This window comes from Clarias gariepinus, chromosome 12 (genome assembly GCF_024256425.1).
Source record: "Clarias gariepinus isolate MV-2021 ecotype Netherlands chromosome 12, CGAR_prim_01v2, whole genome shotgun sequence".
NCBI lineage: Eukaryota > Metazoa > Chordata > Actinopteri > Siluriformes > Clariidae > Clarias > Clarias gariepinus.
The window spans coordinates 21,500,772-21,527,764 of NC_071111.1; the positions used below are offsets into that span (position 1 = coordinate 21,500,772).

General features: G+C 40.9%; 1 protein-coding gene across 2 annotated transcripts in view; it reads right to left on the minus strand.

Moving 5' to 3' along the window:
• The window catches only part of plxnb2a.1 (plexin b2a, tandem duplicate 1), a 106,236-nt gene that overhangs the window by 52,881 nt on the left and 26,362 nt on the right, over positions 1-26,993 (minus strand). The window contains exon 2 of one of the 2 annotated variants that reach the window (XM_053508674.1): positions 872-935. The exons of the other annotated variant lie outside the window; for it this stretch is intronic. The gene's annotated coding sequence lies outside the window, so the exon portion shown is untranslated. The remainder of the gene's footprint in view (positions 1-871; positions 936-26,993) is intronic. 2 annotated transcript variants of the gene reach the window in all.

Here is a 26,993-nt window from a genome sequence, read left to right on the forward strand (position 1 = left end):
GATTCACATAACCCTCAAAGGTCCACTGGAGCACTTTTTTCCAATATACCACACACACACACACACACACACACACACACACACACACACACTGCATGTTTTCTGACAGACAATCTCTACATGACAGTTAAAAGGAGGATGCGACTATTTGAAAAACAGTTTGATAATGCAAAATATTATTACTGCTCCAAGGTCTTTATCTCATTCCGTCAGCTCTGAAAGGAGAAGAAAAGTAAACATTTAAAATGTCACTCAGCTGTCAACTTCTGCTGCCGCCGAAATATAAAACAGAAAGTGCAAGTTTTGATCGCGGAGCAAAATTAGATCAGTCACCGAAACCCTGGGTGTTTTTTTTTTAACCTGCCTTTCAATCATGGTTTCCTTAACAGCTCACCTCCGCTGCTTTATGAAAAGCGATGTGGCAATGGCAGGCCGCCAACGTAAACACAGCACTGAGATAATGAAGGGAGGACGAGAAGGGGATGAGACAGAGACTGATTGTTGGTTTGTGCAAGAAAAGATTATGCATTTTTATGATTATTATTTTTTTACCCGAGAGGCACGGATCATATTTCATTGATGCGAAAGAAACAAAAGCATTCCTGCGACCCTGTTCGTGTGTGTGTGTGTGTGTGTGTGTGTGTGTGCAGACAACAGAAGCCCTGGCAGCCAACTGAGCACTTAATGAAAAGCACAAAAGCAAGGAGTGCTGGGAAAATAAAGAAAACCATTTAAGGGAATCCTGCGAGTAAATGCCTCCCTCGCCGCCTTTACCGGCCTTCCTTTCTCTCCAAACAGAAATCCATCTTTATTTACTTAGAGGATCTCAGAATAACCTTCCAAATCACCCCGAGCCATATTCTTCACTTACTTGTGCTCCTCCTCTTCCTCACTCCCTCCCTTTGATGGTGCTCTTCAACAGGACAGCAGAAGCACTGAGTAAAAGGAAAAGAAAGAGAAAGTCATGAATAAAAAAAAAAAAAGTTATTTGGAAAAGTATGCCATCTACATTTAGTGAATTTAATCATACTGTAACACTTTCTATAAATTATTCCTTCGACAAAGTGTAATAACCTCAGTCTTCCAGTGACTAGGTTTCAGGTTTGGACCATAAAAATTCTCTCTCTTGTTCATGAGGATTATTTGGGCCAAGACCTTCCCTTCTAGTGCAGTTCTTACAATCTTTCTAGACTCCCATGTTGAAGATTCTTGGAAAGTCAGCTTTCCAAACTTTGGAGCACGGGCTACGGCAGGAACATGGCACTTGACATGCACAACTAATCACATTCCTCTCTGTGAAATGTTTGACTGGATTAAAAATAATAATAAAATATGTTCCTTAGATAAACCTACTTTGGGGTCATTGCACAACGGAATAACAAAAGTCATGACTGAACATGTTTTCTGTAAAAGAAGGCATTCACGACTACAAGAAGTATGCAGCAGTTAGCGATTTAAATGAAACAAGATCATGCTAAATTAACTTTTTTGGTCATTTTTTAGACGTTCATATGGTGACAAATAAATACACAGTACCAGTTAAGTGTGGACTTAACTTCTAAATCAATGTTTTTTGTTAAGCAATTAATTCTAGAACAATACTGATGATTTCAAAACTATGAGATAACACATATGGCATTATGTAATTTAGCAAAAACAACAATAAACAGTTATTACAAAGGTCAGCTATTCTGGAATAGTTCTTGCAAGAACAGTATTGTCAAGTGTATTTGCAAAACCTGCTCTCATACAGACCATCCCAGGAAAGCAAGACTAAAGAAGAAGTTCATTTAGAGTTACCAGCCTTAGAAATCACCATCTAACAAATAGCACCTCAGATTAGAGCTATTATAAGGGCTTTACAGAGCATAAGTAGCGTACACATCTCAATATCAACTGTTCAAAAGAGATTATTGCACTTTTTGGATGCCTCATGTCTGCATTAATGAATCCAAGTCTTTCCACCGATATATCTATCTCCCACCCCTCCAAATGTACTGTATTAGGAGAAACTTTCCAAGAATCCATCCAAGTAGGGTTTCAATCTGGGCTGCATCTCTACACTTGACTGGAGCCCTGATTACGGCCTACTTCGGAAACTGACACGGATAAAAACAGTGAGAAGAGGAAACACAGCGTGCAGATGGAAGCCTGGCTGTGGGGTTCCTAATGAAGCCCAGGATGATCATGATTAGAAGTAGAAAATCATGATCATTTCAGGGACACCCCTCCACTCAGACGAAGCCGTGCTCACTGAAACGTATCTGGTGGTTCTACACATGGGAGGCTGAATAAGAGAATGCACATGTCACTTATAAGAGGATGGCCAGTTTCCTTTTACAGCATCTCTGACATGAATGGGTGTGTTTCAACATGTAGGATTTGTTTTTTGCTCACATACCCCTCCCTACTATGCAGGAAATCAGTGTCTCACCAGCATGTGTTATGTTTTACTGCATGAGTCTGTAGCTATAGTTGTCTCCGTATGCGATTTAATTGCACCGTGCCAGCATTCCAGGCTCAGTGTGTAGACATGATGCAAGCACGCGTCTAGTGTGATGTGTAATAGATGCATCAGAAATATAGCAGATGCACGGGATAACCGAGTGTGGAGGTGCTTTTGCTAGCATTTACATCACTCAACAAACACAGCGTCTCTCCACATAAGTGCTGTTTCCCACGAATATTATCTAAAACCCGGCTCCTGCTCTAACGCTGGCTCTTGCATTACAGCTTGTCAGACTCCAACTAATCATAGACGGATTTGACTGCGAAAAATCCATATATAATTGACATTAGAATAAGTCCAGTTCAGTCAATTTTACATTAAAACACTTAAATCAAACTGTTTAATTTTTTTTATTCTGTTTATTTTTAATCCAATAATCTTCCTTTCATACAGAAGACCCATCTCGCTCGTCAATACCTCTGCTTCTGGCTTAAGGCTGAGACCACCAACAACCCCGAGACTGCCTCCCTGCTTTTCACACAAGCTGCCAATGTGCAGTATTCCCTGCCTTGAATCGGCTGCGTGAAAACATCTTATAATGTGTTGCCAGATCCCAAAGCTTGGCCCCATTTTTCCTCGCCAATGATATCCAGATGTTTATAGCCATGTCCTGAATTTTGATCCTTCGCTTTTCCATTTTCTGCCATCTTCTCTAGTTTAATCATACGTCTTATGCATGCATTTCTATTTTCCCAACCCTGTATACCCTGTATATACAAGATTACACATTAGACTTGGGATAAGCACAAAGTCTTTTTTTTTTTTTACATGATATCCAGTGATGATTATCTTAGTTTATATTAAATTAGCAAACTTGCCAACTCTTAAATGTTTTGTGTAAGATCATCTTTTTTGGGGGGAAAATAAAGTAATGCATCACTGGCGATGAAATGTTTTACAAAAGAAAGCACATGGCTTCATTAAAGTGACTGAAACTGACATCGAGTACGGTTTGGCATCAGGAAAACTGGCAGGGACATCAAAACTAGGATTGCTACCCATGAACCACCCATATTACATATTACACATGACAGACTTTACTACTGTCTGCCAACTGAAAATGGATGCAGCTTGCGATACAGGACGTGTTCGGCATTTACAAAGCAAGACTTCTCCTCAATCACCAGCTTCCACCATCATCTTTTCAACCAACTGAAAGACCAAAATGGATTGTAGCTGCACCGCAAAAAAAGAAAAACCCAGTTGTGGGTGATGTGGTTGAGAGGGGATCCAAAATCTCCTCCCTAAGCCCTCAGCGTAATAGACTGGGAGACCACTGTGCTCTCCTGGAAACAGTGATCTCTCACTCACACGCACAGGAAGCCATCATAGAGCTACCACATGGTTTATGTCTTTCCCACACATGCACTAAGGGTCATGCGAGGTTAGCATGGGGGGCAAAGTGTAATGGGCTCATATTTCTGCTTACACCTCCAACATGATAGCTTTGAAACTCGACTATCAGTGAACTTCTAAAATCAAAATCCAGAAAATCTGGTAGCAAGTCAAGGGTAGACCCCCATGGTTGTCTTTCTGACCTTTTTTATTTCTTGTGTATGAGGTCCATATCAGAATGCCTTCTGCCTTCTCTGTGTGAAACCGTCATCCAGAGATCGATCCCTTTCTTTCTCCCTCTTTCGCTTGCTCTCTCTCCCTCCGAACAGAAGCTTTCATAATTGCATCCCCTCCGATCCTTCTATCTCGTGTGACCCCAGCTTCCTGCTCTCCCTTTCAGCTTAGCTGCAGGGCTTCCAGCTGGTCAAAGACAGCAACCCAGAGACAGCTTGAGACATTCACACCAAACAAAGTGTCCAACAGCATCAAGACCTTACGAAGCATGAAAGTCCTACACACCCTCGGACTATTGTTTTTACAGGTGGGTAGAGAAATACATGCAGAGGTGCCCCAAACACAGGAAAAAAGAAAAGGAGAGGGTGAGAGAGAGACAGAGAAAGAGAGAGAGAGGTGATTAATAAGATAAAAAGGAATTGTTTTATTCTGCTGTTTTCCTTTAATAAACATCACGTTTCCCCTGACTGGGCAAAATGGCTTAAGATAAGATTTCCTGCTTTCCAGTGCAGTGATCCATAATATTGCCAGAATTTTGTAACTTTTTGAACTTTTAAACTTTTAAAGAGCATAGCTAGTCATAAATCGTTGTCAGTTACAGCAAGCAAAGCAAGCAAGGACAAAAGAAAAAAAAATAGAAAGTCTCCAAGAAAGGTAACAAGAGGAAGAACTGTATACACACACATACATACATATATACAAACACACATTTTATATGTGTGTGTGTGTGTGTGTAAGAGAGAGAGAGAGGCAGTAGCCTACATGAGAGAGAGAGTCAAAGGCAGTTGCCTATATATGAGAGAGAGAGAGAGAGGGAGGGAGGGAGCGAGTAAGAGGCAGTAGTCTGTATGAGGGAGAGAGAGGGAGAGGCAGTAGTCTGTATGAGGGAGAGAAAGTAAGAGGCAGTTGCCTATATATATATATGAGAGAGAGAGAGGGAGAGGCAGTAGTCTGTATGAAGGAGAGAGAAGGAGAGGCAGTAATCTGTGTGAGGGAGAGAGAGTAAGAGGCAGTAGTCTGTATGAGGGAGAGCGAGTAAGAGGCAGTAGTCTGTATCAGGGAGAGCGAGTAAGAGGCAGTAGTCTGTATGAGGGAGAGAGAGTAAGAGGCAGTAGTCTGTATGAGGGAGAGAGAGTAAGAGGCAGTAGTCTGTATGAGGGAGAGCGAGTAAGAGGCAGTAGTCTGTATGAGGGAGAGCGAGTAAGAGGCAGTAGTCTGTATTAGGGAGAGCGAGTAAGAGGCAGTAGTCTGTATGAGGGAGAGAGACTAAGAGGCAGTAGTCTGTATTAGGGAGAGCGAGTAAGAGGCAGTAGTCTGTATGGAAGTGAGAGAGAGTGAGAGGCAGTAGTCTGTATGAGGGAGAGAGAGTAAGAGGCAGTAGTCTGTATGAGGGAGAGAGAGTAAGAGGCAGTAGTCTGTATGAGGGAGAGAGAGTAAGAGGCAGTAGTCTGTATGAGGGAGAGAGACTAAGAGGCAGTAGTCTGTATTAGGGAGAGCAAGTAAGAGGCAGTAGTCTGTATGGAAGTGAGAGAGAGTGAGAGGCAGTAGTCTGTATGTAGAGATAGTAGGAGGTAGTAAGAGGCAGAAGAAGGAACAGAAGAAGCCCTCAGCGACTAATCAGAAGTGGCGGTCAGCTACACTACCAATCACTGAAGGGTCCGGCGAGACAGTGAAGGAGCGAGTGTGTTTCTGAAACCTGTATAAAGAAGTTAAGTGGGATGAAAGAAATGCTTCAGAGAGAAAGCAATTTCACTTCTCATCATGAGCTGCTAGGGTTAGAGAGCGAGAAATGGGACAAGGCCTATAAGAGTGCAGACTCATAAAACCATTTCACTGCTCATTTCTCATAAAACACTCACACACACACACACAAAATGACAAGGGCCAAGAGACGTGCTGAAATGTCTGAGGTCTGTTTAACTCGCACATACTCAGCTTCGCTTCATTCTACACACCAACCCTTTGACGCAATACACACACACTGACTCTTGCACACAGACACACCTATTTTCACATGCGAAAACTGACAAAGACAAATGAGACACACATTTCTGGACTTTTTATAACAGATAAATATACCCGACATATATATAGTGTACATTTGGAGGCGTACTGGGCTGCAGGACATTTCAGCTTTTCCGAGTTTCAATAATGCAGAAAAATCACAATGCAGACACAATGTCAGGTGTTGTGATGGATTACTGGTCGCGCTCATTTTTCCCCCTCATTTTTGTCATGGCCCTATTTATAACAGGAGGTCTGGACCTACGCTGCACCTCCATTAGCAGCCTGGCTAAAGAGAGAGAAAACTGAACTTGTGTTGCATTTTTGGCTCGGATTTTGGATAGATGAGTAGAACTGCTTGTCTGTAAAGAGCAGGGTTATGTCAGGAGCGGTACTTTGGCCTAGTTGTGAATAGATCTGAAATAAAAATGTCTTTGTTTCTGAAATGGCCTGTGGCGTCTGATCCATGTTTCAAAAATCCCTACACCAGCAACAATCAACGACTTCTGGTACTATTATCTGAGTCACAAACACAGTTTAAAAGATACTCCAAACGGCCGCTACTGAAGAAAAATGATTAAAATATTTTGACCTTGCTGTGACCTTGACCCTGTTTGGATCAATTCCAAAAAAAACCCTAAAAATCCTACAAACAAATGTGCTAAAAGGAACTAATATTATATTAGTATTAAATATAACTTTAATATATAGTGTAGAGTGTATATACAGTAGATATAACTAATATTATGTTATATATAATAATAAATATTTAGTATTCAGGACACACACACAGACAGAGCTCCAAAAAAATTAATGGAACACTTTTTTTTTTAATCAGCGTATCGCATCAAGTCAATTAAACTTCTGGGATATTGATCTGGTCAGTTAGGTAGCTAAGAGGTTGTTAATCAGTTTCAGCTGCTTTAATGTTAATGAAATTAAGAACAGGTGCACTAGAGGGTCAACGACAAGACGACCTCCAAAAACGGAGGACGCCACTGACATTTTTTTTTCCTTCTCATCTTTTCTTACTGTCTTTCACTCGTTTTGCATTTGGCCAGGATCAGTGTCAGTACCAGTAGCATGAGGTGATACCTGGACCTTAAAGAGGTTCGGTACATGCTATTGCCAGAAGATGTGCTGATGTGAGCTGGTATGGAAATAGAAGTTCCTAAAGCCATCCACAGGACTGATATCTGCTCTTTTTCGCAAGGAGGAAGAGCAGTCCTACAAAATGACCTCCAGCAAGCCATCGGTGTGAACGTCTCTCACACCCCCCCCCCCACACACAACCCCTCCCCCCCAAAAAAAGGAAAATTTACGAGGGTGGAAAAACAGATGAGGATATTACCAATTTCCAACACTATAAACATATAATCATTTTACATAAACAAACAAACATTTAGAAAACAGTTATTTATAAAATAAATTATAAAATAAATAGACATTAAACCTCAGTTAACCTTAATTTAAAAAACGAAACTGAAAGCGGCTCCCTTATCTTCTTGCTAACATTCTTGGGACCCATGGTGCTACGTCTTCACTTCACTTATATATATATATATACACTGGACATTTTACAAAGTAGAATAAAATTTAAATCAAGAAAGACCATGGAATAATAAGGTGTGTCCAAACCTTTAACTGGTAGTGTACATTTCTCAGGAAAACGTATTACAAATTTTTTGCTGAATCATCCTGTACTAATTAATTGCTCTCAAGAACATAAAAGGTTTTTACCAACAGGGGGCGTTTAGCAGCAAACTTGGTTTAGCTGTGTACTTCCTTCACACTTCACTTTTCTAACGATCCCTTAGTAAAGAAAACAACTGATTATTGTTTATCCTTCACAGAACTTTTTTTCCCCCTCCAGATCTAACCAGTTTGCTAAGCTACTGTTAAGTTAATGCCAAAAACGTAGTAATAGAGAAACCACAATGCTTACTGAAACTGCGGGTCAGAAACAGTTTGGCGGTGTGTTTGTGTACTATATTGTGCACAGCTTTCTCACAGAAAGCAGCACAAATAAATAAAGTCTGGCACGTCTCTGGCAACCGAGATAGAGATTATATTGTTGTAGTGCAGCTACTCTGCTTTTCTTTGAATATACATATACACTACACGGTTTTAATTAGGATTCTGCTTACTTGTGAGAAGTTGAGAAAAAAAAAAAAAAAAAAAAAAAAACATAGCTTATGCAACATACAGTATTGATAATCAGTCTTTTGCATTTTAATAATACAAGGCTAATCATATAGATAATACAAGGATGCCCATGCAGGCCACAGAACATTTTAAATCATTAATAAAAATAAATCATAATTATTTATGGGTTTATCCATCAGCATTTGCAGCGAGTCTATATTCTACTAGTTGCATGTGGGCACTCTGGAGGAGAGACATCTTCACTTTCATTGCTGAGTGTACGTGTGTGGCAACTCCAGCTGAAGCACTTAATGTGCTCAATACCCTCCTGTAAGTACTGCTGCGGTTTTATTTACCAGAAATATCCCCAGCATTTCATAGTTTTATTGTATGGTGAGGATTAATCAGACACACACTCAGACACACAAAGGCTTGATGCGAGTGAGAGTGCTGTACCAGTCATCAGCTGGATATGAGAATTTCACACAAAGCAGAAATAAATGAAATCATTGCATATTGCGTATTTTATATATATTCAGTTTTTTTTTAGTTTTTTTTACTTTCTTACAGAAGAAAGTAAGAAGCAGTTTGGGCTTAAACCCTGACACAGAAATGGACATCATTAAGGGTAAAAAGAGAAGCCAGTAGACTTCGGCTTAGTATGATGGACTGATCCACTGCACATGTGTGTGTTTGTACACACACACACACACCACCTATTTTTTATAATCCAAAAGCCTCGAGCAGCCCTTACAGCAATCTCCTGAATCACCACACACACACACACACACGCATGCACACGATTCCTGCTTACAAAAGGTAGGCAGAAATGCTAATTAGTGCTCTGTGGGCAAGAAAGGCACAAAAAGAGACAGGTGAGCAAAAATAGCCATGGAGGATAGAAGCAGCTATGCCACTCGAATCATCAGCTTCACACGTGCAAGAATAATTAAGCTCACTGAGTGGAAAGAAGGAAAAAGGTGGAAAAGAAAGTGCGAACCAGCTTTTACCTCCAGTTACCTTGTTCTAGTCAACTTATGGGATTGAGGAAAGAGAAAGGCCAGTGGCACTGAAGCAGACATTAATGCTCACATCGCACTCGCTGGATATATAATGGATAAACTAAACTCTTGCGCACACAGTGTCTATACCCAATCTGATTAAAGATGAAAGGGTGTCATGGCCTTGTAGAACACACACGGCTGGCTTTGCTGTTTAAGCCAGCCCACATAATCTCCGTCCTACTTTTCTGTTCCAGACATGAAAGAACTTCAGAGCACCAGAGAAAAAAAAAAAAAAAAAAAGGAGTTAGACGCAGCGCACACAATTTATGTCTGGCCAACAATCTTTAACTTGTGTTCAACTTCACAACAGACAGCTACCTCCAAGCATCGCACAAGGAAATGAAAATAAACTTTATACCGAACTATTAAAAAAAAAGAGAGAGAAAAAGGAAGGAAAAAATAGACTGTTGACATTTAAGCACCATCATCTCAACTGACAGCTACTTCTAACATTACATGGTGGAGACATAACTATGGAAATATGCAACCTGTTTGAAAAGCCCATGTCCAAAAGAAAACTTTCCATAGTAATTGAGTAGCGCTGAAGTCTGGTTTTACTGCCTGCGCGAGCTACCTCCCGTGCCCCCTACCTCGAGAGCAAGATGGAGAATGTCTGATGGAAAAAGCCGACAGCACCTGCTCAGAGCCCAGGAGGCTTGGCGCAGACCGACTGATGCCACCATCGTATTCATCACATGGCTCTGATGAAGCCTGCACCACCTGGCCAGCTAAGCTCCCGCTGTTCCTGAAGGCTTACCTGTTCACTCATGAGCATAATATATTTATTGAACTTTTAAGCAAGAAATAAAGGAGTGCTGTTCTGTGTAGTAATTATTGCTATGATGGATTTAGTTTTTAAAATCTAGCACGTACATTCATTTATACAGTTTGACAACAATTTTACGATTACGATAGACAACGTGTTGACCAACTGACGTAAAATAACGGTTCTGGAGCATGAAGCTCAATTTGAATCCTAAAATACGGCGGTGCAACCAGGGAAGAAAAACTCCAATGATGTGATAATGTCAGTTCTTAACCCAGTTCTAGTTATTTCAAATCTCCTTAGTTTTTTTCTTTGCTTGATGCAGGACAATAATTTAACCCACCTAAAATGGTGATTTATTAAATGCTGCAACATTACAATTTGCCTCTATTGGAACAACCTGTTCCAGCATGATGATGCCCCTGTGCACAAAGCCAGTTCCATTAAGTGGCAGCTTAAAGATGCATCGGGGAAAAAGGTCCTTAAAGGTCCTGCAAAGAGCCCTCAACACTTTTGGGATGAACTGGAATTCCTATTGCACCCCAGACCTCGTCCATCCGTTCCTCTGCTCAATAATGCTACTGTAGCTGAATGATTTAAAAAAAAATCCCAAAACCCACACTCCAAAATCTAGAGGAAAACCTTGTGCCTGCAGTAGGATTTTGGGTAGATCACTTGTGGATTTAATGCATCTGATACAGTTGGCCATGTGGTACATTTTTTCCCCTTCATAGATGTGCATGCATGACGAATCATATAGTCTGAAGCTTTTCTCAGCTTGCTGAAAAGATCTTTGTGAGCATTCTTTCATATCTTATGCGCATCATTGACGTTAATCTTCGGGAGCTCTCGCGGACAAAATCTTAAACGCTATTGCGAATGTAGTAAATGAAGCAGAAATGCAGGCGCAACACTTAAAAGAGACGCCGACAAGTGTTTGTGCAATGAGCCCATTACAGCTCTTTCTACCACTCGGTCTGACAGCTTTTGTAAGACATGAGGTCATGGTTACCATCAAGGCTGAATAACTTTATTCCTCTGGGATATTAAAATCAACAAAAGCCTGAGTTCAATTTAAAATACCCTGCTTTTCCCAAAATTCTGTTCCTACTACAGCCCGGACCAATGGGAGAGCTTGAGACACAAACGCACACACATAGACACAAATAAAGTGCTTTATTTATAGTAATCATAATGTCAGAAGGGTTCACAGTGCGCTGGGATCAGGAGCTAACAAGAGGAAGCTTTTTACTTTCATTTGTGCATAAACGAGTGGTCAGATAAATGTGCGTGTATATATGCATGTGTATCTATACCTGCACATATATATGCATGTATGTATGAATGCGTGCGTGTGTCTGGGCGTCACAATCAAGCATTTGCGATAACTGGCAAATGAGAAAAATGAGTCTTTCCCATTGCTGTGTAGGAATTCTTTGCCGAACTGTTAAAATCAGCCACACTGGAGAGTTTAACCAGTCATGCCACAGAATGCCACAGATTTAAGTGCAGATTTTGACTAGGCATTCACTTCAATAACAAAACCGTAATTTTGGGGGGGTGGGTGGGTTTTGAGCCATTCAGAGGGGGACTTGCTGGTGTGTTTTGTATCATTGCCCTGCTGCATAACTCAAGTCACAAACTGATTACCGGACATTCTCCTTTAGGGTTTTCTGGTAGCGTGCAAAATTCATGATTTGATCGATTACGGCAAGATGATGTGACCTCAATCTCAAAGCAGCTCCAGGCCATCACACCACCACGTTGCACTGTTCTTTTTATCAGACGCCTTTTAAAGGAGTTTAACTTCTGTCCCATAAGTCCACAGAATATTTGCCTAAAATTCTTGGGGATAATCTAGATTTATTTTGGCAAATATGAGACAACCCTTTGTGTTCTTTTCTCTCTTTTTTTTTGGTCTGCAGCAGCTTTTCCCTCTGAACTCCTCCATGGATGCCATTTTCACCCAGTCTCATTCGTATTGTTGATTCATAAACACTGACCTTAACTGGGGCAAGTAAGGCCCGAAGTTCTTTAGATGATGTTATGGGCTCTCGTATGAGCTCGATGAGTCGTTGTTGTGCTCTTGGAGTAATTGTGGTACATGAATTCATAACAAAGTAAATAAATGCCTGGTCATGGTCATGATTATTTAAATAGCTTACTAGTTTATTAATTGGGCTGGAAAATGGAATTAGCATGTTCTCCCCGTGCTTGGTGGGTTTCCTCCGGGTTCTCCGGTTTCCTCCCACAGTCCAAAGACATGTAGGTAAGGTTGATTGGTGTTCCCAAATTGCCCATAGTGTGTAAATGAGTGTGTAAGTAAGTGTATGTGTGTGTGCCCTGCTATGGATTGGCACCCTGTCCATTGGCACCCCGCCTCGTGCACTATGTCTCCTGGAATAGGCTCCAGGTCCCCGCGACCCTGAATACAGGATAAAGCGGTATAGAAGATGAGTGAGTGAATGAGTTTGACAATACTGCAGGCAGATTAAATAAAAACACAATAATAATTGTGCAAACAAGATTAAAATCTCTAGCGGAGATGAATTATAAATTCGGATGATGTAGTTGAGCTGAAAAAAAAATTGGTGTACCTTTCTACAAGAGACAAATATGGAGCACAAATTGATATATATAAATGCACACATGCACAGACCGCTAGCCAGACATATACACACATCCAGAATTAGCTTTTTCAAGCGCTCACAGCTCATTAGTGTTAGGACTCCATCAAGGATGTTGACAAAGCAGCAGGTCGAGCGTCTGGTCATCTGTACGGTTTCAGCAGTAAGTGAAAACAAGGAACGTGCAGCCAGGCTTGGCTTGAAGAGAAGCTGTCACCAGGACACTTGGCCCGACTCCTTCAGCGTTTCTGTGATTAATGGTACACAGTGAGAGGAAAGAATCTGGCTAAACAAATGCCTGAATGTATGCCAGCATACAGATCACAGGAGGCAACTCTCAAAAGATATAAAGGCAAACATTCATCACATCTCATGTACTGAGCAGAAAGATAGAGTTAAGCCCAAGCGCAACTTCGATTTATAATACTTAGTCATTTTCTTGGAATAGCGCATGTAGTTAAAACAATGCTATGATTTAATTGTTTTATTTAAATCTAGCGGCATTGTGTCGCCGTGTTTGCGCATCTGTTTTTTATCTTTAATAGAGATAAAGCAGGCGATGATATTTCAAGGGAAATCATTATAAAAAGTTGACCTCAAGTTAGTGGTTAGGAATTAGGATTTTTTTTTCTTTCATATAACCAACAGTTTCCTAACATGGCCTATAGAATAAGTGGTGAAATCGTCTAACGTGAATGACTGATATTAAGCGGTATTCCTGCCGTGTTTACTTCCTCAACAGCTTCTGCCAGATAGAATTATACTGGGAGTGCATGACATCTGGAAATGTGTATGAATGCTAATTAAAAATTATGCTTACAAGAGCTACCCTATTCAAATCCACCCACTGAAACAGAAGATACTTATTTCCTGCTCACTCAGCCTGCTTGTGTCTTAAACAAGACTCGTACGTTGTGCACAATTTAAATGGCAAGCGGGAATTCACAGATCAGAACAGCATGATTTTTGATCATGGCGCATCTGACATACAGTAGCTCGTCAAGTTTTTGTGATGAGTGATGCGCCTTTTCTTCGACAAACAACAATCTGTATGGATAGTGTTAAAGGTATAGCGAGCAAATGTGTCTGTAGGTTGATCAATTTCAAGCAAATACTTGTATATACATAATACCTGTAGATAAATGATAAATGCTACTGATTCGACGTCACATTAAACCAACTACCCCAATGTTTACAAGTAAGAATTTAGACTTGAGGCACAGTTCTTTGGCTTTATCTTGTTGGACATTGGAAATTACAAGATGAAACCAACACGCTGAAAGTCAAATCCTGCAATATTACACTTTGCATACATATCACACTTTGCATACATTATTATTTCCATTATGTGGCTATGACACATCTGGAATATTTCCATTCCATCAAGAAAGAAAAACTCCACAGATGTCATAACCTGGTCATTCAGTATATTCAGGTCACCAACTGACCTCATTTTATTGCCAAATAACATTGCTGGAGATTATTTGCTGACCAACTGAAGCCACACCGGATTATAACCCTGCCTCCAGAGGCTTGTACAATAAGCACTTTGCATGATGGGTGCTTCTCTTCATATGCTTTCCTTCTTACCCTGATTCTCCCATCGCTTTGGAGGAAATCGGCTGCTGCGCTACTGAATACCACTAACCTCTGACAATCAAACACCAAAGAAAAACAAACATTGGTCATATTTGGATGATTAGAGAAAAACAGAGCAGGGGAAAGAGGGACGGAGTTATGTGATGGAGAGGAAAAACAGAAGAAAACAGATGAATGGTCTTCATGAAAAGGGAAAAGGGAGCAGGAAAAGAGCCAGAGGGGGCAGCGCAAACATTCCTGACATGAGGCCTGAGAGAAAGAGAGTGGAGAGCGAGGGAGTGAGTATAAGAGAAAGTGGGGGAAGGGAGGGTAAGATTTGAAGACTGTGGGAAAAGATGAATTGAAAAGCTATGAAATTCACAAAGCAGAACATTATATATAATTTGCACAATAAAACTAACAAACAGCTCTCATCTTTTTCGCATAAGCCGTCGAACAAATGATGTTGCATCGAAACAAGAAATAAAAGTTAACCACTTCCACAATAACGTCCCTAAACCCGACTACTTTTCTTTCACAACTGTTGGACCAGCAGTCAAGTTGCGTAATTTTACACAGAATCATTTAAATAAATGGTGACTCAAGAAGCGGCACTTAATACCACAAGCCAGGAAAGCTCTGGATTACCCAGAGAATGAAGAGTGAGACCACATTAGAGGACATATGGAGGAGGAGGAGACGGAGCGAGAGATGGAGGGGGTGGAGCACACACACAGGCCTCTAAGGCTGCACATCTGGTTGCGTTCAGGATGTTTGGGATTCCTCGTTTGGCTGTTCGGGGTCTTTGTGCCATGGCAAACAGAGCTGAATGTTCTGCGAGAGTGCGTATCACCTCATAAGCTAAGCAGTAGGAAAAATTTTAAACTCCACAAGTCTGAGTAAATTAGTTTCTTTTTATACGGAGTGCGTGTATTAGCAAGCCAACGACTTTTTCCCCAAAAAAAAGAAAACTCTGCAAAATTCTCTAAATGTCATCCGTGTTTAATAAAGAGGATAATTTCAGAAATGGATGGAAAGGTGGAAAAGCATAATTCAGATGCAATATAAATCGGATGCGCTAAACGGTAAAATGTCCATGCCACAAAACTGGGCTTTAATATTCTCATAGACCTCTTTCTGTACGGCTTTATGGACTCACTGATCATAAACTATGCAACTTCTAACTATTTTACGATCCCTAGCCATGTGCCCGGTGTGTCTAAAGTTCAGGTCTAACCACAGAGTCTAAACCGCAGGAGTCTAAACCGAATTTCAAGACCGAAGAGCAGAGGGGTCAACCTACTGAGTTCTCCTCCACAGGTGACCTCTGAACCCTTTAGAGACATAATAGTATACTTATAGGCTAATGGACCAACATGTATAAATCGACAGAAATGCATTGGGTCAAGGGGGGACTACTCCATATGAAAGAAATTATTAATGCAAACATTAGCCATTGGGCTACTAGCGCTTTCAGAGCCAATAACTCTGAAACAGGACAAGCCTCAAACTCAAATATTTCAGATGGTGCTTTAGACATTATTACTCAGTTGCAATTATTTCACGGCAACTCTTAGCATTTCTTTAGTGTAGGAACTTGTACATTAGTACCTTAAATAGTGATGTAAAATTACTTTCAGCATTAACGGGGTAAAAAAAAAAAAAAAAAAAAGTAGAGTAAATGCAATTCAGTCTGTGTAAATTCGGTTTAACACAATAAAAAAAATACAACTAATTCATTATCCTTTTCCAGTAAAATTAATATTTGGGCAACCGCAAGTTAAAAACCTTTTATTTTCAGAGACACAATGTTACAAGTAGAACTAAATGCGCAAATTTTTAATAAATATGAAAGAAGAGGTCTAAACACATGATCTGATCGCATCTCTCTTGTCAGGGTAAAGACAATCTTTTTGTGTACGTTTGCTTCCCATGGGGGTAACCTGAGGTGACCATTACAAGTTTCTGGGAAGAAAATCGAAGTTTCCATGAACTTCTAATGAACTCCATGAGTACTCTTTAGAACCAGATTTAAATCCACTGGGTCTCTGGATGAGGAAGGGGAAACTGATTATGTGTGAAAGCCAATTATAGAAGAGACTCCATTATTGTAACCAATCATAATGCAGAAGGCGGGATTCATGGGAAAAGATGGGAAGCCTGACCTAACCTTAAAGTTGTTGAAAAATACTTTGTGTTATATTTCCAATGGCTTAGACGTTTCACAGAAAAAACGCTTTAACGTCCGATAAAACTGATCAGAATTATTATAATCAGACTGAATAAATATGAACCAGGGAAAATGTAGCGACTGAGACTTTGGTTTATTCTTCCACACATTATTCAGCTACTTTACAGAACACTTCATGTCTGAGAGAAATGAGGTACAAAAGCTGGAGCTGGTTTACTGTACGAATTCCTGACTGGCAAGATATCGACAACTTACCAAGCAGCATGGAGTTAAATGCAAGACTCAGCGAATGCCTGTATAGCGGAGTCAGATTAATGAACCTGTCTGGGTTCTATCGACGGCGGACTAGACAGGTGTCAAACATCTTCCATAATGGAGGTTTTATTATGGCATAAATGAATACAAATAGCTTTATCTAATGCATCAACACTGGGAGATGGCTTACCTGTCAGCTAGGTGTATATGGAAACAGGGAACAATTTGTTCTTGTGTGTGTGTGTGCGCGCGCGTGTGTGTGTGTGGTCTAACCTAGTAGACCTTAAAGACAGTCACAGGAGGGAGTGGGAGAACCACATTAAGGTTGTCTGGTTTGTTGTTGCTTTGTTCCCAGCTTGCCTGGCTGTGTGTTTACACATGTGCGAGAGGCAGAGACGAGCAAACAGATTGTAGAAGCATGGAGAAGCGCTGTACTCATCTGGTGCCTCTTTTCTCCACGGATTTCCGACTGTGCTAGCTCACCGTTCAAGTGACCGGAGGTTTATTAGCTCGAGTCCAAGAGCTACCAGAAAGCTTTTAAGGAAAAAAGCCTGAACCCTGAACAGCTACTGGTCCAGATGATATAAATCCCTGCCACAAGATTTAATGTCTCTGCCATGGCATTATTCAAAGCACCCTAAAGTAAGGAGTGTGTGGAGTGGAAACAACATGCAGCAGCAAGACAAAATGTCTCCACCTGAGCCCGAGAGACTGACCGAGCCCCGCACTAGCAATTCATCCACAACCCCCTCCCACACACACACTATACCCATACAGACACAGACATATATGGTTCCTGGGAGAATGCTTTGCTATAACACACATGGCTACGACAAAACTAATTGGTCTTGCTGACTCCAAGTGCAACGTTACACCATAAAGCAAAGAAAAATTTATTGATTTCATTTAGCAGCACTACAGACATTTGAAACCTGAGCTAGATGAGGTCACACACTCGTGTGTGTGTGTGTGTGTATATACAAACACAAGTATGGAGTGCATAGCTGTTTAACATTCATCTTAATTATTTTCATTCAGCGCTAAATCACAAGACCCAGCTGATTTCTGTTTCAATAACAAACCACCGTCAAGCTATATACAAAAGTATTGGCACCTTTAAACAAAATTAAGCATGAAAATTGGTGATTCCTTTTTCATCTCAAACAGGCAGAGGATGTTTCACTTCAACGTCTAAGATTAGAATGTTTTCATTCATAAATGCATGGCACATCTATTGGACTGGATGACATGGACCAGCCTTTGCTCCCCATGTGCATCAGTGAGCCCTGGCCAGACATGACCCTGTTTCGGCTCTTGTTTGGCCCTTGTCAAAGTAGCTCAAATCCTTACGCTTGCCCATTTTTTCTGCTTCCAACACATCAAGTTCAGAAAAAAGGTTCACTTGCTAATATATCCCACCCACTTCCAGTTACGCCATTGTAACCTGATACTGAAAATGAAGCTCTTGTGAAATTGTAATGGCTGGAAAACTAATAGAATATTAAAAGTATAAAAATTCAATAAGTCTTGGCTCTTAAACCCAACAGCACACAAGCTTTATTCCCACATGTAGTTCTATTGTAACTGTCACGAAATGATCTAGCTAGACATGTTTGTAAAAGAAATACTCAAATATCAAATTGCAAACTCGTTAAAAATTATGAGGGCTGTTCGAGTCAAACAAGGACTTTTAATTGTGCAGAATATCAGAAAAGTTTTTTCTCTACATAAACCCTTACATACACTAATGCACTTATCCCAATGTTTTAATAGTGCTTGGATACCATTTAAAAGCGGAATGTTTTCGCAGTACGCCGAAGCCGTGATCAGACTGCCTGATTCACGTCTGAAACGCTGGCCTCCCGGGAACTTCTTTAATGCCCCAAACATGTGGAAATGGCTTGGAGGTCAGGACTGTATGAGAGATGTGGCAATAACCCGCAGCGGCGTTCCTTTAATGTGCAAGTGGTGTTTCTAAATGATTGCGTGTACAGTTCCCACAGACAGATGAATCTCTTCTGAAAGTTGGAGCCAAGTTATCTGTCGATTTCAAGGACAAGGATCAGATGTTAGACTCGCTGAATGTTCATGAGAATGACTTAAGTGGCCTGGGAGCCACTTCAGCCGGGATTGTTATTCACGGACGGACAGCTTGCTTTAAAACGTTTTTACACCATTCATATGTTTTACTACGGCTTGGAGTCTCATCACAGTACAGTGCTTGAAGTCTTCTGTAAATGGTATTCAGTCTTACCCCTTCATTCATGAGAAATTTCAGGAAAAGTCCTGGCTTGGCTTGAAAGGCAATACAAAAAAAAAAAAAGCAGAGGTCCAACTTTACAATGACTTAGACTTTTAAGCAGGGAAAGTTTATTTTCTTAAAATATGCCACTTGTGACCAAAGCAAATACAGCAGCATTCCTAGAACAATTGAAAGACCTTTATTAATTATGTGATGCCCCAGGAAAAGCTTCACATTGCTAGATTTGGACATTTTCCACTACATACTATAAAAAATATGTAGCTTTTGAAGTTCTCACCCCCATGGCCCAGAATTCATTCCCAGTCAAAGCCATTAGGGGTTTGTACAAGGCAAGCCAGTGCACTCTAGCAGCGGTCCCAAGCGCTGATAAGCAGGGAGGATTGCTTCAAGTTGAACATCCGGTGCTAAAACCTGTGCCAAATCAAACATGCAGCCCTGATGATCCAGTGCAGTGACCCCTAACAGGACGCAGTATATACTCTATAGGTTTTAACATCGACTAACTTGCGTAATATTTTAAACACTGGTTTGCAAAAGAGTAGAGAAAGTATTCCATTTCAAATGTTGTGCAGAAACATCACAGCCGGGATCTGAACACAAACAATAGATTTATCTCATCTCCATTTTGCTATGAAGCACAGCTGTTCGAAACTTAATAGAAGCCCAATATACACTGTGTGAAACAAAGGACAATTGGGAGTACTTCTCTCACCCCTTACTCCCCCACTGGTTCGCGAGTCTGCTAATAAACAAAGACAACAAGTCGACCTTCGCACCATGCCTACGTTGCCTGCTATATCAGAGGAGACGGGTGCTAGTGGTGACGGTGAATTCGGGAAAGCATTCCTCTTTTCGTGTTTTTGACACAGATCTGATTCAAACCGCAGTACACTGTACAGAGTGTTCACTTTTGCTGGCAAGCACCCTTAGGCTTTTCTCAGATTGAACTAAGGTGACAAATTATTTTACAAGGACAAAAAAAAAAACCCAATGACACCTAATGGTGTTTCACGGAACAATACACGTATTTCTTTGTACAAAGTCAACTGGATCAGGAGCAAACTTCTTATTTCTTCTCATGAATTCCATTCAAACTCTAACCAGGCCTAACTTGCTCCATTAGTTGCTCAACTCCTTTCGCAAATAACCTTCAAACATCATCAGGAGTTGCAGGTTTAATTACCTACCCAGGTATAATTACTGTGCATTTGCGAATTGAGTTTGGGGGGGGGGGGCAACAGAATAGCACTAAACAGTTGATTTTCATAAGTGCCCCCTTTTCCTTCGCACACTTCAGTCACATTTGCAATTAATACTGTCGCACTGCAGAAACCCTGCTGAGTTTCCATTATTATATCTACTCCCGTAAATGCTAGAGGCCTCACCTTTCAGTTCAGCTCCAGCCTGGTGATTAACTAGCGCTGTACTGAGAAGTGCTGGCGGCGTCAGATGTGTACCCTGTGTGTGTTTCCCAAAAACTGGTTCGGCTTCTTGTCAGTCAATCCTCTGCTTGTATGAGGAAAGTCCCGGCCGTCATCCAAGTACCTGCAACATGCATTCAAAAACGACTAATGGTTTTAAACACCGCAGTCGTATCCAAACATGCATTAAAAAAACCCATCTGGACTGGTCAGGGCAGTGACCCAGAACCAACACATTTATCTAATTACCAAAACACTGCCAGTCAGGTCCCTAAAACACCTGTCATGGTCTCCATACCACAGCAACACACCTGAATCAAAGCAATCAGTGCCTCTGTTCGCCCCCTGCCAGCGTTCACTTCACATTTCTCTGTGATTAATCATCCAAGCAGAGACAAAGAGGAACCAGGGAGGACCTTTACAGAGAGATATAGGGGTAAAAAAAAAAAAAAAAAAAAAGAGAGGAAAAAAAAAGAATGAGAGGCAGCGACATGATGAAATCAAATGAAAGGGGCTGCAATCACTCTGAAGGGTTTATCTGCATGGACGCCTAATCAAACCCTGGCACCAACGCCTGCGCGCGAGCACGCACTCACGCACACGCGAAGGGTAATCAAAGGCTCCATCATGGAGTTAAATAAGGAAATAAAACACACTTCAAACCACTTTCTATCTTGTTAGCTACTGAGTACCACCACAATTTTCCACATCTTCATTCTTTCCTCTTCAATGCAAGTGCTTTATTCTGGTCAGGAACACAAAGTGTCTGGAACACTAGTTGAAAGGCAGGAACGCATCCTGCGGTGATTGGCTGCGGCGGAAAAGCATCACCATCTAAAGATGCAACCGTGCTTTAATTTTGTAGTCTGTCCGGCTTTTCACTGTTGAGAAAAGAAGCTCTTGTTCTTTTGTTTTTTTACAAGCAAACTGTCTGTTATCGCTTACGGTATGTTTGGAATTTTTGACATTTCGTCTCATATGAAATGCCGTAGTAACCGCGCTAGCCGTGCCTCTGTGTGACTGCAACATGGCTGACAAAATTCTCAGAGTTGAGAATGGAGATGCACGAGGTCTCTCTGGTCTTGGGTGTCAATCAAATGCACAGTATTAGCTTTCTGTCTGACCAAAAGTACTCAGGAGGAATTTCGCCTGGGCTCCTCCATCATCACATGTATATCTCGCTCTGCCGCTCACGCACACACCTACACACCCTTTCCCTACTCTACCTTGCAGTCTTTTCCATTTTTCCTTTAATCCTCCATCCTCTCTTTCTCCTCTGCTGTCATGTGATGAGCTCCCAAATCCCAGGGGTCCAGTGATGAACTTTGAAATATGTTCCTGCTCAAAGGTCTGTCACTCAATCTCCTCTAAGGCTCCACTTGCTTCTAGGCAATTAGACTGGATGTGGCTTACGAGTAGCAATTATATCGGCGTTCGGGGTATAGCTGGTGGGGTGGAGGCACATGGAGGTTGAGAGAACATAATCCACTGGACTGGAACAAAAAGAAAGGTAGGTGGGAGTGTGTATGGACTATATTTAAAGAGGGGATTTTATTTTACTTTTTTTAAAATATTTTTTTAAAGACAGCACTTCTGAGTGCATTTCATACAGCTCACCAGCCACTTTATTAGGAACGTGTACTCATCCATGCAATTATCGTTAGAAATAGTTCTCCTGGCTTCCTCAAGAAATTTTCAGTCTAGTCGCTGTACCTGATCAGTTTCAGAGGAATGCTTTTGGCTTAAGCCACATAGTGACCTATGAATCATTCAAGCATAAAAAAGCAATTAACCAGCATAAACCAGTGAGAAACAGGTGCACATGCCGACAGATGTATATATAGTGACGAGACTGACTCCACCAGAGTACAGTGCATTTAGATAGATAGATAGATAGATAGATAGATAGATAGATAGATAGAGCATTATACATCAATGCTGAAGATTCAATAATCTCATTTGAACAGTTGATATTGCCTTCATAATGGCTCTAATCTAAGTTGCTGTTAATTGGTGATTTTTGAGGCTGGTGACTCTAAATGAACGACTTCTTTGCAGCAGAGCTAAGCTTTGGTCAATGATGTGCGGACAAGTTAATCAAATACAAAATGCAATAAAGACAATAAATTTCCTGTCCTTATAATCTATAAACTTTTTTTTAATTATAAAAATTAATAAGCACCCCTACACACTGTCCCACATTTTTCCCCTCGTCTATCTGCTTGCCAAAAGAAATAGTGCATCATCTGCAATTAAAAACCACACACACACACACACACACACACACACACACACACTCTATACAAGGGAAAATCTATGGTTCCCGGTCTTTCGCCTAATTTTCCATCTGACCGTGACTCCTCCTCGAGGGTGTTCCATAACCACCTGGTTTCAATTATTTAAAGGTCAAACTGAAATATTCTCTGCGCCATATTATAAATTCGAACCCCCAGACCCGAGTGCGACCTGGAACAAGATCCAATACGAACAGAAATAACGCAACAAAAACTCTCATTTAAATCCAAAACACACTCAAAACAGAAACCAAAAGCAATAAACCTTGACTGCCCCACCGGCTACGTGCGGGACTTCTTTCCCACATGCCGTATCAAATGACACGGACCTGGAATGACAGTGAGAGCTGGATTTACACTGCAGCCATCAGGAAAGTGCCATTTTTATCATCATTTATAGTGTAAAAGCAATCTGCCTGCTCACCACCACAAAGCTGGAACTTTTAGGGAATATGAGCAGGAGGGTTGTTTTTTTTTATTTTCCCTAGACATAAACATGTAGGAATGTTTACTGTACATGCAGTTTACTGTTGTCTGATAGTAGCTAAGAGATTAGATATAAAAAGAAACAAGCACTGGTACTAACAGCCCACACGAGCCTGGCATGATCAGTGTGGAATGAAGTCAGTCTCACATGCCTAAGGAATTGTAATGGGGGGGTGGGGGGGTGGGGAAATCTCACACTGATCTCACACGAGCTACTTCAAAACCTCCAAAACCAAGTCAGCCTGAGTTTTTGAACATGCCGTCCATAAGTTTCTCGTTTAATTCACCGTCAAAGTGAATTTGAGACGAGAGTTTTTCATTACGAGTGTAACGTGTGATTGCCAATCCTAGCTTCAGGAGATTTTTAAGTGTAATTGATGAACGCAGACGCTGCGATTATACCATCGCTGACCTTTTCCAGCTCCTTGATTGTGTATGAGCAGATATCTCGGTGTGCCTCAGTATTCAATAACCCATTGAGAGGTAAATGGAAAGAAAAAAAAAAAACGTCTGGGTGGAAAGTCTGTGCCGAGGACCTGATATGAGGAAAGCTTAAAGTCTGGCAGTGCTACAGCATACCAGGGATTTAGGTTTAGCAGCGAAAGACGGAGAGAAAAAGGCGAGAAAGAAGAATGCTAACGGGTTTCAGTTGGTTGTATGCCGAAATTATTCATTCATGTATGAATAGATCAGATTGTCTCACACGTACACACACGCGTGCGCTATATAAAGCTGAGTGGAATTGATGTTAGAATGCCTCGCGATACTGGAACCATAAGTGAGATTTTTCTTTATACTGCATATAAACTTTGCTTATTCACTATCAAATCCCAACAGAATTTGATCTCAGACTTCACTTACATAATTGTGTTGAATAAGCAGACACACACACACACGAGCAGGAGCGTTTCTAGCGTTCGCTTCTGAAATGCTATGCTTGAGTGCTTCTGCGTGCATACGCACACTTTCGCATGCAAATACACCCGCGAGCACAAAAACACATGAAAGTGCACAAAAACACGCATGCAAAAAACGAACGAGTGCAAAAACACGCATGCACATGTGAAAACAAACAAGCACGCAAAAACACACAAACAAAACCTCACACACCCAGACAAACACAGACCAACACTGAAAACTCCATGTAGATACAACTTACAGAAACATATCTCGTTTTTCCAGCTTTGAACCTGGACAGTTATTGCTCTTACTTCTTTTACATTTCTTTAACACACTGTGACGCTGCGTATAATAAACCTGCAACAAAAACCATTCCTGATAACCTGCCGATTTCATTTCGTTTGAGACATCATTATTAACGTTGTTCTGTCCCAATAAATATTTAATGTTGTGTACACAATTTTTCTACTCCAGTTCATACTTCTCAGAATTGTTCAATTGTACTTCGGCATCAACACACACACACACCAATAAAGAAAAAGAGGGTCATGCTGGTCAGCACTGGTCAGATCTGCTCTTACAACAGCTCATCACAGGGTCAGGGGCAGGTGAGGCAAGTTCAGATCGATTCCATTCGACACCGAGGGTCATTTGCACTTATTGCTTGTGACAGAAGTTAACATTTCTATACTGCTCTTTCGTGGGATATAAACACATGACCTACAACCTGCCACTTTGAGAGCTCGACTGGGATTTTTTCTTTTTAAATAAACACTTCTGCTGCTGATCAGAAGAGCTCAGAGTGTACGGGGCATGCAATTACAATGTTAAATGGTTATTAAGGCACTGTGAGCTGTTAAAGATTTTAAAGACTTTGAAGCATGTGTGTTTTTTTTTTTTTTTAAGAAAAGTGAGTGTGTGTGCGCATGAATGACAGTTTTGCCTCCCTCAGTAACAGCTTCACGATGGTGCATCAGCAATACAATGAACTCCCAGTGCCCTTGCAGCGATGGCCACGATGAAATTTGTGCAAAAGTGGTACTTTTAGCTCTGCCAATCCACGTCTGACATTAACCGTGCATGAGCCGGACATTTTACGAGAAATAAAAAACACAAGACAACCTCGTATACCAAACCCAGTACTTTATGCTCTGCTGGAGGCAAAGCGAACGCCGTGTTTGTGTGTGCGCTTCTAAATTCAAAACTGCTGAGCAAAAGGAGACCTTTGGGACATCTCGTATTCTATTCAGAAGTCCATACAACCATATAAGTTAGAAGAAAACATCAAATGTCTCATTAGCCACTGTTGCTAGCAACAGCAACTCCCTGGTCACATGATCAGGGATGCAATTTGCTGGTAAGTCGGTGCATCTCTATGGAGAGATTCACATCCTAGGGGAAAAGTGATGTACTGTGTTATGTGACACATATTAGAGTGTCTGAGCTATTGCTATTTCATTAAGGTAATCTAATACAGTACAAACATTTATTAAAAATTACAATGGTAATATCCTGATCAGGGACAGACAGCTAAGGATGTTATGATGACCATAATAACGAAACAAAACAAAGCCAGAGGCGATCATAAAAGTCTTCACAAATCTAAACACATTGAACAGTGAACTCACCAACCTGATTTTGGTTTCCTGTACATTTACATTAAGGCATTTGGCAGACACTCTTATACAGAGCAACTTACATTTTTATGTCATTATACATTTGAGCAGTTGAGGATTAAAAGCCTTAATCAAGGGCCAAAAAGGGACAACCTGGTGGTCGTGGGATTTGAACCTGGGACCTTCTGAACCATAGACCGATGCCTACCCCTGACCCCCTGACCCCCTGAAAGCAAAGAAGTTTGGGTGCATAATTAAGCAAGATCACATGAGCGCAAGCGCTGTTGTGTTTTAATATCAGCACGGCTAAAATACGGTCGTAGGCACGGGGATGCAGCCCGAGCACGCAAGAAATCACAACCGTGCTGATATTCAAACACAACAGCACTCAATCGTATGTGATTTAGCTTTCTGCAATCAACAGATTCTGATTTGTTTGATTATTTAACAAGGGATTGTGATCTGCCAACTCGTATCCTTCTGCGACTGGCAAAGCTGGTGACCTTAATTAAGTCTAAGAGTAATTAACAGAGCTTAGAGTCGTTTCATATTCTTACTGGTACTATGTAGCCACAAGGTGAGGAGAATAAACCATGAATAGTCCTATATGATATTTACTCAATACCAGCACGATATCAGCTAACTTCTGGGTTTCTGGGGTCGCATCCTAAATAGCTTTAAATAGAAAGCTAGTGCACTATGTAAAGTGTACAATCCTTCGATCCATACACCAAGTAGTGCCCTTGATCAGGGGTTCGAGACTGATTTGGAATTCAGTCTTGCATTATAAGATAGTTAAACAAAAATAGACAAACCAACATGGATGGTTCAGCGGCAATTTCAGAAAGACTAAGAAGCAATTATCAAGTAGACAAAGTGTTTAAGATGAAATAACATTATCACATGTATTTGCTGAAAGTACTACTGTGACTGGTTTGAATATGGATCTCGGCAGGAAGTACTGCGGACCATACAGACCTACTTTTATCCATGCGGCTGCCAACACAAGAACACCTGTGTCATGGAGCGATGCATATAGTTTAATATCCCAGTGATGTTACCGTGTATTATCACCACTCTTGGGAACCCTCTCACCCATTCAGATTACTAAATGTCCTATAATACTTTTTAATCTATATCACTATGAACTATGTAAAAAGTGCTTTTTTCCAATATTAGGCTTCATTCATGGTATTTAATTGGTTCGCTGTCTACTTCAGACTAAGACGATACAAATCATGTTCCTTTTGAACAACATTTGAAGTGACGATATAAAACAAGCTTTACTACGCTTTAAATCAGCCG